Source organism: Micropterus salmoides, unplaced genomic scaffold (genome assembly GCF_014851395.1).
Source record: "Micropterus salmoides isolate LMB-PRFRI ecotype aquatic unplaced genomic scaffold, ASM1485139v1 Ms_hic_scaffold_6, whole genome shotgun sequence".
In the NCBI taxonomy this organism is placed as follows: domain Eukaryota; kingdom Metazoa; phylum Chordata; class Actinopteri; order Centrarchiformes; family Centrarchidae; genus Micropterus; species Micropterus salmoides.
Genome location: NW_024044348.1, coordinates 9,592,844 through 9,606,048, shown reverse-complemented (window position 1 = coordinate 9,606,048; position 13,205 = coordinate 9,592,844). Strand labels below are relative to the sequence as shown.

At 38.4% G+C, this 13,205-nt stretch overlaps 1 long non-coding RNA gene across 1 annotated transcript; it reads right to left on the bottom strand.

Annotated features, from left to right (window-relative positions):
* Positions 1-4,938: 4,938 nt before the first annotated feature.
* LOC119889723 lies at positions 4,939-5,487 on the bottom strand. Its single transcript, XR_005442143.1, has 2 exons — positions 5,398-5,487; positions 4,939-5,141 (listed from the first exon to the last, which is right to left on the bottom strand). It is a non-coding gene; the product is annotated as an uncharacterized LOC119889723 (long non-coding RNA).
* Between the last annotated feature and the right edge of the window lie 7,718 nt (positions 5,488-13,205).

Here is a 13,205-nt window from a genome sequence, read left to right as displayed (position 1 = left end):
GTCTAACATGAAGGCGGGCTAGTCTCCTCCCAGTCTAAAGTGCGATTGGTCAGCTCTCCAGAAGGAAAACAAATACAGTAAGGGCAGAGAGCCAGTATCTTTGGTTAAAGGCGTCTGGTTAGTTAATGGTCATGCCAAGTGCAATACATTATACCTCACCCCTCCTTACAGTACATACTATAAACGTCTTTCCACATGTAACTATTTTGCATACCACCGCACAAACTGGCATATTGCACATATTCGTTACTCTTCCTCTATATTTTGTGAATATATATAAATACAAATCCTGTCCCTTTTAATATTTCTGCACAAAACAAACCTGGAGTAATGCACATGTAGCCTAAATATCTGCCATATTGTTCTGTCTATACACATAGTTCTATTCTTCTTTTATAACTTGCATCTGTTTATTCCATATATTTTGACATTAATTTATGTCAACTGTATGTTTGACTATGTGTAGCACTTTATCACCAGAGCAAATTCCTCATACATGTAAAATGCTACTTGGCAATAAAGCTCTTTCTGATTCTGATATTTATACTAATTCGGACAGAAATGGATTAACCATCTCACATGCAACTTGAAGATATCTTTACAAAATGTATGCATTACAAATGAAAGAACATGGCTGGTCTCAAAACCTGTGACATTTGAGTTTTTACCAAGGGCGTCACTTTGTGCTGAAAAGTGGTGGGGACATTGTAGGGCTCAGATCAGGGATGCAGTGATACACTTAGCTCACAAGAAGTGACGATGCACAGTATCGGGGTCAGAACAAAACAAGAAGATTTGAGGGGTCTGGAGTCCTCCCCCTGAAGATTTAACACTTAATTTCCTGCATTCTGGAGACATTTTCCCCACTAACTTATGGTTGAATGGTTTATTTATATAAAAGGAAATTTTTGGACAATGTACATTTGTTTCTTAGATATTTACATTGCATTGCATGTTTTCTTATTGTGCAAATAAACGTGCCATTTGTAATGACAATAATTACATTGACAATTATTATTGATTGTATAGTGTAAATAGTGTGTTAATACTTATACAAAACTGCATCTGTTCTTTTATATTCTTTTGTGCTTCTATGTTGACCTAAGCTTCCCCTACAGGGGATTAATAAAGTTATATCTTATCTTGTTTTTTTTAACATTTCTTGTTGCAAGCTGACACCTGTGACACTCATCTACAGAACTGTCTGTAACTACTATATTTACATAGTCACAGCAGTAAATAGCGGCAAAAATTCACAGCTCTGAAAAAGCACACATCTTGTGTGCTTTGTCTATCATCTCTGTCCAGTAATGTGTTGGATTAGGAGAGGTCAGTGATGTGTTTCCTACATGGGCAAATACATACAATTTGAATGTTTTACAGCTCATTCGGGCTCATATATCACAATTCCATGATTTTAATTTTCAAAACGTGACTTTTATTTTTAATTTTACAGTTGTATTTTCCAGGTTACATTGCCAACATAGAATATAGATTTTAAAATGTGAGTGAAATTAAGTAGTGCATGCAACAACCTTTAATGTGGTAAAATCATGTTTTAATTTAATAAAATACTGGTCTCAAAACTTCATGTAAACATTCAGTTAAAAAGTTAAATAGTTAAAAAACATTAGCCTATAGCTAAACATTTTGTGTGACCATAAATTAGCCCTTTTTTTTGCTTTTGTTGATATGTAGAGCAGTCCTGAGTACTGTGAGTATTGATGACCAATGCCAAGCCTCACTTTGCATTTACACATGCAACCTGTCTCTCAATTAAAGCACATCCTACTGTTGTTGTGCATTTCATACAGCTATTTACATTGTATACTGTACATGAAGTTCTGGGAGTGCAGTTTACGAACTTAAACAACGTATGCTCTAAATAACCATTGGCTTTGTGTGTAACAAAATAATATATGCTTAAATATCCACTTACATTTTTTCTGAGTTTTCAACCGCATCTTATGGTCTTTTTCTTTTTTCTTTAGTGAATAAACAACCCATTTCCAAAACACTGAGATTTGGTTGAAATCTACAAAAAGCAAGAGAGTAGACCTTTGACCTTAGATTATTTCATAGCACATACTGTTCTCAAAGGTCAAAAATTAATTTAGATGCTCAAATTAGCATTTTATTTTACCTGTATATCCTCCCTATTTATCTTTATATATCCCGTTTTGATGTGCTTTGTCCTCAGAAACATATCAGCTGAGTGAAATGCTCAATGGGAATGAAGACATCCGTGTGTTCCTGAGAGCGCCCTACTGCCTGGCCCACCCCTTTCCAAAGCCACACCTGTCAGATCAAACTCAGGTGAAGTTTACTTTACCTGCATGGGTTGATGGTCTAGCTTATTAATAGTAGCCTTATTAAGAAACATTAGATCAAGAGTTAGATGGGTCTTTCCTGATGCTGCTGCTGTAGAAACTGTCCTCACTGTGGCTCACTGCACAAAGCGCATCTGCATATGAAAAGCCACTGGAAGGAACACTACTATCTGCATCTCTGTTCCTCTTCAACAATAGAATAAGTTTACAGAAATTGCTGGAAAAGATTCAGGCACTAATTACCAACAGATCCATTTTTTACTATTGATTTTTTTGGCAGTGAAGGGCAACATATCTTCGGGAAAAAAGACATTAGAAGTCAAATAGCCACACCTATGTTCTTGTAATTTTGTGTTTTTAACATCATCATAAACTAATAGTCCTAGAAAACCAAATAAACCACTGTAAACCAGTAAGAATTTCAAAACTTACTACAGGATTAGTGATATTACACATTGAATAAATAATACAGCTGATCACAGAGTGTCAGCACAATACCTCAATCAGTGTTTCCCACTGACATAATTTACAGCCCCCCTTACAGCCTTTCAAATATCTGGATCTCCCAGAACACAAAAAACTTGTTCAGGTTGGAATTCCTCCTGTAGTAGCCTGACTGAATTTTATCTGGTTAATTTTATTGTCTTCAAGTTGTTAAATGATCTTTAATATAGTTATCTTATGTGAAGCACTTTGTAACTTTGTTTATGAGTTTCAGTATTAATATTACTCTATCTGAGCTTTAATTGGTGGACAGATCGCCTTACATTCTCCTGAAGGGGGCACTTACAGCCTGTGGATACCCTAAATGGACCTTTGTGAAAACAGCCACAAGATCCAAGAAGAACAAAACTACAGGGGACGAGGAAAAGAAGGTCAAACGCAACAACATTGTGATTCCATACGTGTCTGGAGTATCAGAGAAACTCAGGAGGATTTTCAACAAACACAACATCCCTGTGTTTTTTAAACCCAAGAACACACTAAGACAGATGCTGGTCCACCCCAAAGACCGCACACCCAAACACAAGAAAAGCAATCTAGTGTGTGCGGTCCAATGCAGTGAGGAATGCACAGACCTGTATATTGGGGGAGACTAAACAACCACTACACAAACGCATGGCTCTACACAGAAGGGCCAACTCCTCAGGTCAAGACTCTGTAGTCTACTTACATCTGAAGGACAGAGGACACTCGTTTGAGGACCACCAGGTGCACATTTTAGACAGAGAGGATGGATGGTTTGAAAGAGGTGTCAAGGAAGCATCTACACCAGGGTCGAGAAGCCATCATTGAACAGAGGAGGGGGTCTACGCCACCACTTATCCCCCACTTACAATGCTGTCCTTTCATCACTTCCCAGGAAACTCAACAAACGTAACCTATTGGCCTCAGGTGAAGATACCAACGATGGTTGTTCAGTCTTGGCCACAGGTAGTCCTAACGACTGTAACGACTGTCGTTACAGCAACCAGGAACACTAACGAACCAGCGGTATCGATGACCCGGGCAAACGACCCCACTGAGGTTAAATAGCTGAGTTTCCCTGCCAGTCAGTCAGAACTGAAGAAGTCCTTCGGATGAGGGACGAAACGTCTTCTAGTATCTTCAACCAAGTCCAGTTGCCCTTGACTTTAACATTTGTTGGTAACTATGACCTGGATGACAAAGAATCTTCATAGACATCAAGGCTTTTAGAGATACTTTTGTAACCCTTTCCAGCTTCATGCAAGTCAACAATTCTTCTTCTGAGAGCATTTTTGTTTTTGTTTATGGCATGGTTCACATCAGGCAATGGTTCATGAGAATAGCAAAAATTCTAATTGGTGTGTTTTTTATTGGGCAGGCCAGCTCTAACCAACACCTGCAATCTTGTCTCATTGATTGGACTCCAGGGGCCTTCCGGAACTAGACCCTCGCTATTTACACCCCAACACAAAGTGAACTCACCCTCACAGCCAAATCGAGCTCCCTAACCCACATAAGGTATAAATACAGCAGCCATCTTTCGGACGAACTCCCCTCTTCACAGCGTAAATACGATCAGACGTTGTATTAAGATTCAGGATTGATGTTGAGGAAAAGTGTTTTTTTTACAATAACAAAAATGAAAGCATTTGTCATTAATTTTGTGTTTGTTGATGAACCAAATTATTTTGGTTAGATTTAGAATATTTCTTTAAGACTATGACTTTAGATATTTACGAAAAAGAAATATTATATTCTTTTATGAAAAGCCTGATATTCATTGTAAAAGAAAAGCCTATTTGACCTCTTTATCTTATTTAAAAAATATGCTGTATTGTATTGTCCATCAGACAAGACATTTTTTATTGAACACAATGATGTTAACAAATGAATGGAGATATGAAATGTTAGTGTAGTTTCCTTATTTAAAAAACCTACCAGAGAGGAAAAATGACATGCAACAAGCTCCAAAGTCCCTGGACTCCTCATATAAGCAAATTAAAAATAAAGCCCCATTTCAGGGAGAATATATTATATTGCGTAACCCTTTGTCTGCGTCTTATCCTTTAGCATCTTCCCACTACTGGTGATATAAGCAACAGTAATAAAGATCACTCAGTGTGAGCAGTACAGCAGCATGTAATGTGCTCTCACTTTATTAGCTACTCTGAAAAAGCTCAAAATATACAATTCAATTTTTAAATGTCCCAAACAGACAAATGTAGTGCTCCATAATCTGACAGATCTTTCACCAGCATGTTCAGTAAACAAAGATGTTTTTAAGTAATATGCTGATAGTTGTCAAAATAACTCCTGCTGCCATGGCTGAGGGGTGTTCTGGAGCTGCAAGAGAAGAGAGGAGAAGTTAAGGAGTTAATTCTTCAGCTTTATATGAGTCAGTGCTCAGTATTTTCCTCCAAAATAAAACTACCTTCATAGAAAAAATAAAAGATACACTTCACCTATACTTTACAAACTTGAACTCACCTTGCAATTAACAATGTGTAATTCACAGGTTAGTGGATTGATATTTAATTTCATGAATTGTCAAAAAACAGCAACAAAGAGATAAAGTCTTGTTTAGGAGATATCATCTTACCATGTGAGGTACTCTGGGCAGGTTTTGTAGTAGTTAGTGAAGTAGTGGTTGTAGTAGCGGTCGTAGTAGTGGTCGGAGTAGTGGTCGGAGTAGTGGTCGGAGTAGTGGTCGGAGTAGTGGTCGGAGTAGTGGTCGTAGTAGTGGTCGGAGTAGTGGTCGGAGTAGTGGTCGGAGTAGTGGTCGGAGTAGTGGTCGGAGTAGTGGTCGGAGTAGTGCTGACGGTTGTTGTTAATGGTGCAGGAGTGGTATACACAAGGCTAATGGGTCCTGAGCGGACAGTGTAGTTGCTAGTAAACAAACTGCTGACCACATTGGTCTGATTAGGGGTTGTGGTGCATAGATCAGGGCACTTCACAGAGGGTATGGTGGCAATGCACAGACTGACTGTGCACTGGACATACATCTACAAAGCACAAAATAAATAGATACAAGTTAGCGGTGTAGAAAGACAGCTCAAAAACATTTCATAACTTTACAACAGCGATTCCCAAAGTGTGGTGCGCGCAGCCCTGGGGGTGCGTGAGCTGCCTCTAGGGGGTGTTTGATAAGAAAAATGCAATGGTGGTGTAGTAGTGTAATAACTGTAACAATTATCTTCTGTAGAAGTTTTCATGAAATAAAAAACTTGAAATGAAAACTTTCCGTTGTAAATTTAATTTAAAATTAAAAATGTTATTATTATTATAAATTATTATTATAGCTCACAAGGAATGGCTACTCGCACACCTCTTTCCCTCTCCGTCTCCCTCAGACTGTGCCACCCGCGCTGTACTTACAAATCCTCATATGGATCCTTTTTCAGTCCATGTTACAGTGCCTTGCGAAAGTATTCGGCCCCCTTGAACTTTTCGACCTTTTGCCACATTTCAGGCTTCAAACATAAAGATATAACATTTTTTTGTGAAGAATCAACAACAAGTGGGACACAATTATGAAGTGGAACGAAATTTATTGGATATTTCAAACCTTTTTAACAAATAAAAAACTGAAAAATTGGGCGTGCAAAATTATTCAGCCCCTTTACTTTCAGTGCAGCAAACTCTCTCCAGAAGTTCAGTGAGGATCTCTGAATGATCCAATGTTGACCTAAATGACTAATGATGATAAATAGAATCCACCTGTGTGAAATCAAGTCTCCGTATAAATGCACCTGCTCTGTGATAGTCTCAGAGGTCTGTTTAAAGCGCAGAGAGCATCATGAAGAACAAGGAACACACCAGGCAGGTCCGAGATACTGTTGTGGAGAAGTCTAAAGCCGGATTTGGATACAAAAAGATTTCCCAAGCTTTAAACATCCCAAGGAGCACTGTGCAAGCGATAATATTGAAATGGAAGGAGTATCAGACCACTGCAAATCTACGAAGACCCGGCCGTCCCTCTAAACTTTCAGCTCATACAAGGAGAAGACTGATCAGAGATGCAGCCAAGAGGCCCATGATCACTCTGGATGAACTGCAGAGATCTACAGCTGAGGTGGGAGACTCTGTCCATAGGACAACAATCAGTCATATACTGCACAAATCTGGCCTTTATGGAAGAGTGGCAAGAAGAAAGCCATTTCTTAAAGATATCCATAAAAAGTCTCGTTTAAGGTTTGCCACAAGCCACCTGGGAGACACACCAAACATGTGGAAGAAGGTGCTCTGGTCAGATGAAACCAAAATCGAACTTTTGGCAACAATGCAAAACATTATGTTTGGCGTAAAGGCAACACAGCTCATCACCCTGAACACACCATCCCCACTGTCAAACATGGTGGTGGCAGCATCATGGTTTGGGCCTGCTTTTCTTCAGCAGGGACAGGGAAGATGGTTAAAATTGATGGGAAGATGGATGGAGCCAAATACAGGACCATTCTGGAAGAAAACCTGATGGAGTCTGCAAAAGACCTGAGACTGGGACGGAGATTTGTCTTCCAACAAGACAATGATCCAAAACATAAAGCAAAATCTACACTGGAATGGTTTACAAATAAACATATCCAGGTGTTAGAATGGCCAAGTCAAAGTCCAGACCTGAATCCAATCGAGAATCTGTGGAAAGAACTGAAAACTGCTGTTCACAAATGCTCTCCATCCAACCTCTCTGAGCTCGAGCTGTTTTGCAAGGAGGAATGGGCAAAAATTTCAGTCTCTCGATGTGTAAAACTGATAGAGACGTACCCCAAGCGACTTACAGCTGTAATCGCAGCAAAAGGTGGCGCTACAAAGTATTAACTTAAGGGGGCAGAATAATTTTGCACGCCCAATTTTTCAGTTTTTTATTTGTTAAAAAAGTTTGAAATATCCAATAAATTTCATTCCACTTCATGATTGTGTCCCACTTGTTGTTGGTTCTTCACAAAAAATTACAGTTTTATATCTTTATGTTTGAAGCCTGAAATGTGGCAAAAGGTCAAAGTTCAAGGGGGCCGAATACTCTTGCAAGGCACTGTATCTCTTTATGAGGCTATAAAAGGGTATGAATTGTGAGAAAACAGCGGAGGGATGTTTTGAAACTTTTATTTTTTTGTGACGAAAATACCTGCCACCACCCTCAGCACGGTTTGGCATGCAGGTGAAATGTGGATTGATTGCAAAGTTTAACCATCATAGTCTGAGAAAAAGTTTTACTGCCACTGTTACTTTACTGTAGCAAAGTGTTGATATACAAGCTAATATTTGCAACGTGTCACCAATCAGATAGTGCTGTTGGCAGGAAATTGATCAAATAAGTTTAAAAATTTATATACATATGCAAACCTAGACAGAGGGGGTTTGGGGGTGCAGCAAACTGGTCAGATTTAAAAGACGTGAATAAAGAATAGAATATCAATACATTAAACCACTGGTTAAGAAAAATGGAAATTGGAAAGTAGAATGCCATGTTCAAGTCTCAATAAGAAGACCATGCTAGCAGCTCTGTGTGGCTGCAGCTGTGCATTTATCTCAGCTGTTTCAGATGGCCTGCATGAGTGCCTTACCCAAAGATTCAATTACAACTGAAAAATCAAAAACAAGCCCTAAAAGAGATGACTTGACTTTATTGTGACCGTGTTTAGCCTATGGCTTCTTCAGGTTCACTCAGTGAATCATCACTCAGTTAAATAGAACTATTCATTACAAAGTCTGAATATAACTATAGTAGGAGAAATTGATTGTCTCCTTAGACCTTTCTTGGAATATTTAAAAATACCCAGAAATGGAGAAGTACTAAAAATGTACTGATTTTGTGTTGCATGAGTGTACAGACCGTTGATCCTTGGATCTGCATGGAGTTCAAATCAAGGCGGAAAATCTTGAAATTGGTTTGTGTTGTAACAACTTCTAGCGTGCTGTTGGAGGCTACACACCTGAAAGAAGAAGAGTGAGAGAACTATTGTAATGCATTTAATTTGCTTCAAACTTCTGCAGCCAAAACAGAGTCAATGTTTCTATTTCATACAGTATCTGTCCTCTCCAAGATGGTAACCTCAAACTATTACATGAAACAAGTCAATTGCCACTAACCCTTGGTTCAGAAAGGGCATAGTTTCAGCGAAGTCCGATGTATTAGAGGTTATGCAATTGCTCACAATCATCTGTGCTCCCACAATGCTGCAGTTGGACAACACATAGATGTCCAGTTGGTTGATTTTGGACCCGATGGCATAGCTGGTTGTGGCTAAAGTGGAGCTGGTGGTGCTGGGGGAGCTGGTGGAGGTCCTGTTAATGGAGCTGGTGGAGGTGCTATTAATGGAGCTAGTAGAGGTGGTGTTGATCTTTGATGGTAATCCAGCTCCCCGACGCATTCTTTGTGGCAAGAGGCGGAGAGAACGTGTGGATTGTGTCACAGGCCCCTGTCCTGGGAGGTAAATTTCTATCCAATACCTAACCACACCGAAGATCTCTACCTCTTTGGGCATGCTGACATTGTACAGCGGTCCCTTGGCCTGGACTCCAGGGATACGGCAGGCCAGAGGGAGGATGAGGGAAGGCAGGCGGCTGACTTTAGTGTATGGACGCACATTTTGCAAAGTGTTGGTGTAAACCAGCTCTGAACCTGATTGCTGGAAAAAAGGAAAGCATGGGGAAGAGTGCAGTCGTAATTCACATTTAGCTGAATAATCGTCATTGCAAAGTATTTTTGAATTTAATAAGTAACTTAACACCAGAATGAAAAGCTGAGCCTTGTCAGGTTGAAAATGTCAACAGTTTTCTGCAGCACACATGTACAAGTAGAAACCACTTATTCAATAATTTACATGAAAAAAATAGCCCGTAATTAGAAGGATCTTTTTCATTATGATTATCTATAGTATATGAACATGTGAAATGTGTCCTCTGTTAAATCATTTTCAGTGCACTGGAAGCAAGATTTATAGAGATTTTATGATTGGATTTTGTTTACATCCTTATCTTATGAGTTGCTTAGTCAATAGACTGAAAATTAATCAGAAACTATTTTGAGAATTGAAACACTCCCTGGTTCTTCAAATGGTCTCAAATATGACCATTCTCTGTTTTTCTTTGCCTCTCATGACAGTGAATTGAAGTAAGGCAAAACAAGCAAGATGAAGACATATCGTGGTCTCTGAGGAACATCTTTTTGATCATTTCATTGAGTGAAAAATAAATTAAGAAAATATTCTGCAGATTAATCGATAATGAAAAGTTAGTTTATTGCAGCCCCTTGTCTCATGTACGTCTATAAATTTTGGGACTTTTTAAACATTGTCCCTGAGAGAAACGGATGTGAACACCAGCAAACATTATAGGGTTAGGGTTATCCAAGTTAGCACTTTAACACCCTAGTCATTGTTTTATTTGAAACCCCAGTGTGCTAGAGCACAGCCAAAACAATCAAAAGTAGAAATTTCCCACATTTTCTGCACTGCAATATATAAAAAAGTATAGCTTTAGCTTTTTCAAAAATTGGTAGGTACAGGAGGTGTAGTCCAGGAGGGGTGAGAAATATTTTAAGACAGATAGAAATGAAAAGAAAGGTAGAACATGTTACCACAGTCTTGGTGCCGCAGCCATTCAAGGGGATGTGTGCAGTCAAGTGTGTGCTGTTGTAGGTGACGGGACAGGTGGGGCTGTTGAGCTGCAGCTCGGCAAGGTTGATGTTGGTCAGGGAGCCGACAGGGAGCACCAGAGTCATCTTTGCATTATCACACTTCAGCTCTGCAGGCAGACAGCATCAGATTCTTAATTTAAAAATACATTCTTACACACAGACATAATTAGTACAAATAAAAAATATGAGTCACATGCATCCCTAGAGTGTAACAAAGTGTAATATTTAATTAACCTGTTCCAGCAGGTAATGTTGTCATCTCCTCTGAAAAGAAAAAAAAAGTCATATTTCAATAGTTAATAGTCAGTATTTTCTGCAAAACCCAGCTGTGTGGTTAGAAATGATGTATTGTGAACTACGGTAAAGCATCACTGGCATTCTTATGACATTTCTAGGCAGCTGACGGTCTTACTTTGGAACAGCCACACACATCTGGCCTCTGACTGCAAACTGGAAAGACAAAGTGCAAACCTAAATAAATATTCTGTTCAGGATATGGACATTTGACTGGAAGTGTAAGCAATTGTGCATGTGATTAATTTAGTGTAATGCACTTATACTGTAGTCATGGGCATAGCACAAAATTCTAGACCCTGTACATAGGCACCCTAAATGGGCCCAACGTTCTGACACAACCAATAAAATCTGGTATCTGAGGCTGTCACAGGACTGTAAAAAGCACGGTCAATCATTTCATTTGGTCTGCAGGCAACCAGCCTATAGTTACATGTTTTTACAATTACATTATGTGTTACATTAAACATATGTATTATGTAAACAAATAAGTATTCTGATTCAGATCACATTGAGAAAGTCAGAAATTCAAGCCCTTTTAAAAGTGTCATTTCATACTTTTTTCTCTTTCACTTTTTTCTTTTGTACCTTAATACCATAAACACAATGTAGAACTGACATAATCAGAATATGTTACTCAGTTCAGTTTAGTACACTTTTTATTAAAGTTTTGATGAGGTACTGTAACGTATAATAAAAGCATATTTTCTATAACATTATCCTCCCTGTCACCCGTGCTAATGGGGGATTGGAGTGTGAATTGCATCACTTTGTCTGGCAGCATCAATGCCATTCAGTTCACAAAACAACCTACCTCTTGGAATTTGCAGCAAAGCAGATTGGTAATAGGCGGGTCAGTTGGTTTTCAGTACGGATCCAGGCCATGGTCATCATTGCCTGGGAGGCGATTGAGGTAAAACCAACCCTGTAGAGTTCTGGGGGCCCAACCACTGCTACTTCTAAAACACTACAAATATAATAATATTATAATAATAATAATAATAATAATAATAATAATAATATTATTTATATTTAATACATTGTATTTATAGAGCACTTTCACTACATAGGTTAAAATACATAGGCATATGGTGAGAAATCTTTTACTGTATATATAACAGTTTGCTTAAAGACCCTGCACACCTGTGGAAAAACCCATACATGTGATTTTAATTATTATTATTACCTGCATCTGAAATCACTCCCTTGTTCACTCATTCACTCCTTTATACACAATTGATACTCAATTTGCTCTGTAGTAATTGTCATTTTGCATCACGACGGACAGGTGTAGAGTCACACAACAATAATTGTAACATCTATAAAATCTGGCAGATTGTATGCCACGTACACTACTTATCTAATTTTATAGGGCACTATATATATAAAATTTGATACACTCAAAATTGGAACGCTCAAATGAAGTGGCGTACCTCTCAAGCTGTGACGTAAAGTTGACGGTGAATTGCACTTCCTGGTATGGCAGGACAAACAGCGTGGAGCCCATCTTGGGGGTCTCACCTGTTGTCACAGGTTCACTTGTGCAGATGGAATTTGACTCCTCCACTGGAAGGAAGCAGAATAAGTGTTGGTACCTCTCTTATGTCATGTGTTCCACTGCACCATACACACAGATTTGGTGTTGCTACTAGTGTGATCCCGTCGCAAAATGTTCTCTAGTTATCCGTTTTCTGTAAGTCTATATGCTTATGACATATAGCCAACATTAACGTGACTATTATCTGATTGACAGACTCACCAGTAAGAGAGAGTTGCACAGGAACAGAGCTGAGGGGTTTGTTTTCTGTGACGTGCCTTATCATGGGCACAGGAATCAGGTCCTCTGCCATCAGGTAGATGAAATACTGTCCTGCTGGTGCTTCTCCAGTGAATGTCAACATGCATTTCCCCTGGTGAAAAAAAGCATAGCCATAGAGAAATTATTTTAATAAACAAGGATCACAGCAAGATCTGTCAGTTGTTCAAAGTAATTGGGCCATTGTTTCTGGACAATGCCGAGTTTTGTCCACAGTTTTGAGAGTAATTAGTAACACTAAAAAAATGAAATAGAGATTCTGCCTATATAGGTTACTATGAAAATCTACACTATTTATAATATTAATCTAAGATCTGTATAATTAGCAACATAAATATACAGACTAAATAAATTACAGACTAGATCTATATATTATATTTTTTAAAGGTCAGACTTATGTTGTTTATTTTATTATGGATTAATGTATTTATATTCTTGAGGAAGAATATATATATATTCTTTCTTTGCATGAGAGAAAACAATTTCTAAGAACAGTGATCTTTGAAAAAGTTTTAAAAGAAATCTAATTGAAAAGAAAGTTTATTTAATCTGCCCAGATTTTTCTTATATATTTGCCAATAGCTGCTTAATGAGCTGCTTAATGCTGAAGTTAGACTCACCTCATCCAGCTTTATAAAAGAGTGCTGAGTGCAGGTCAGAC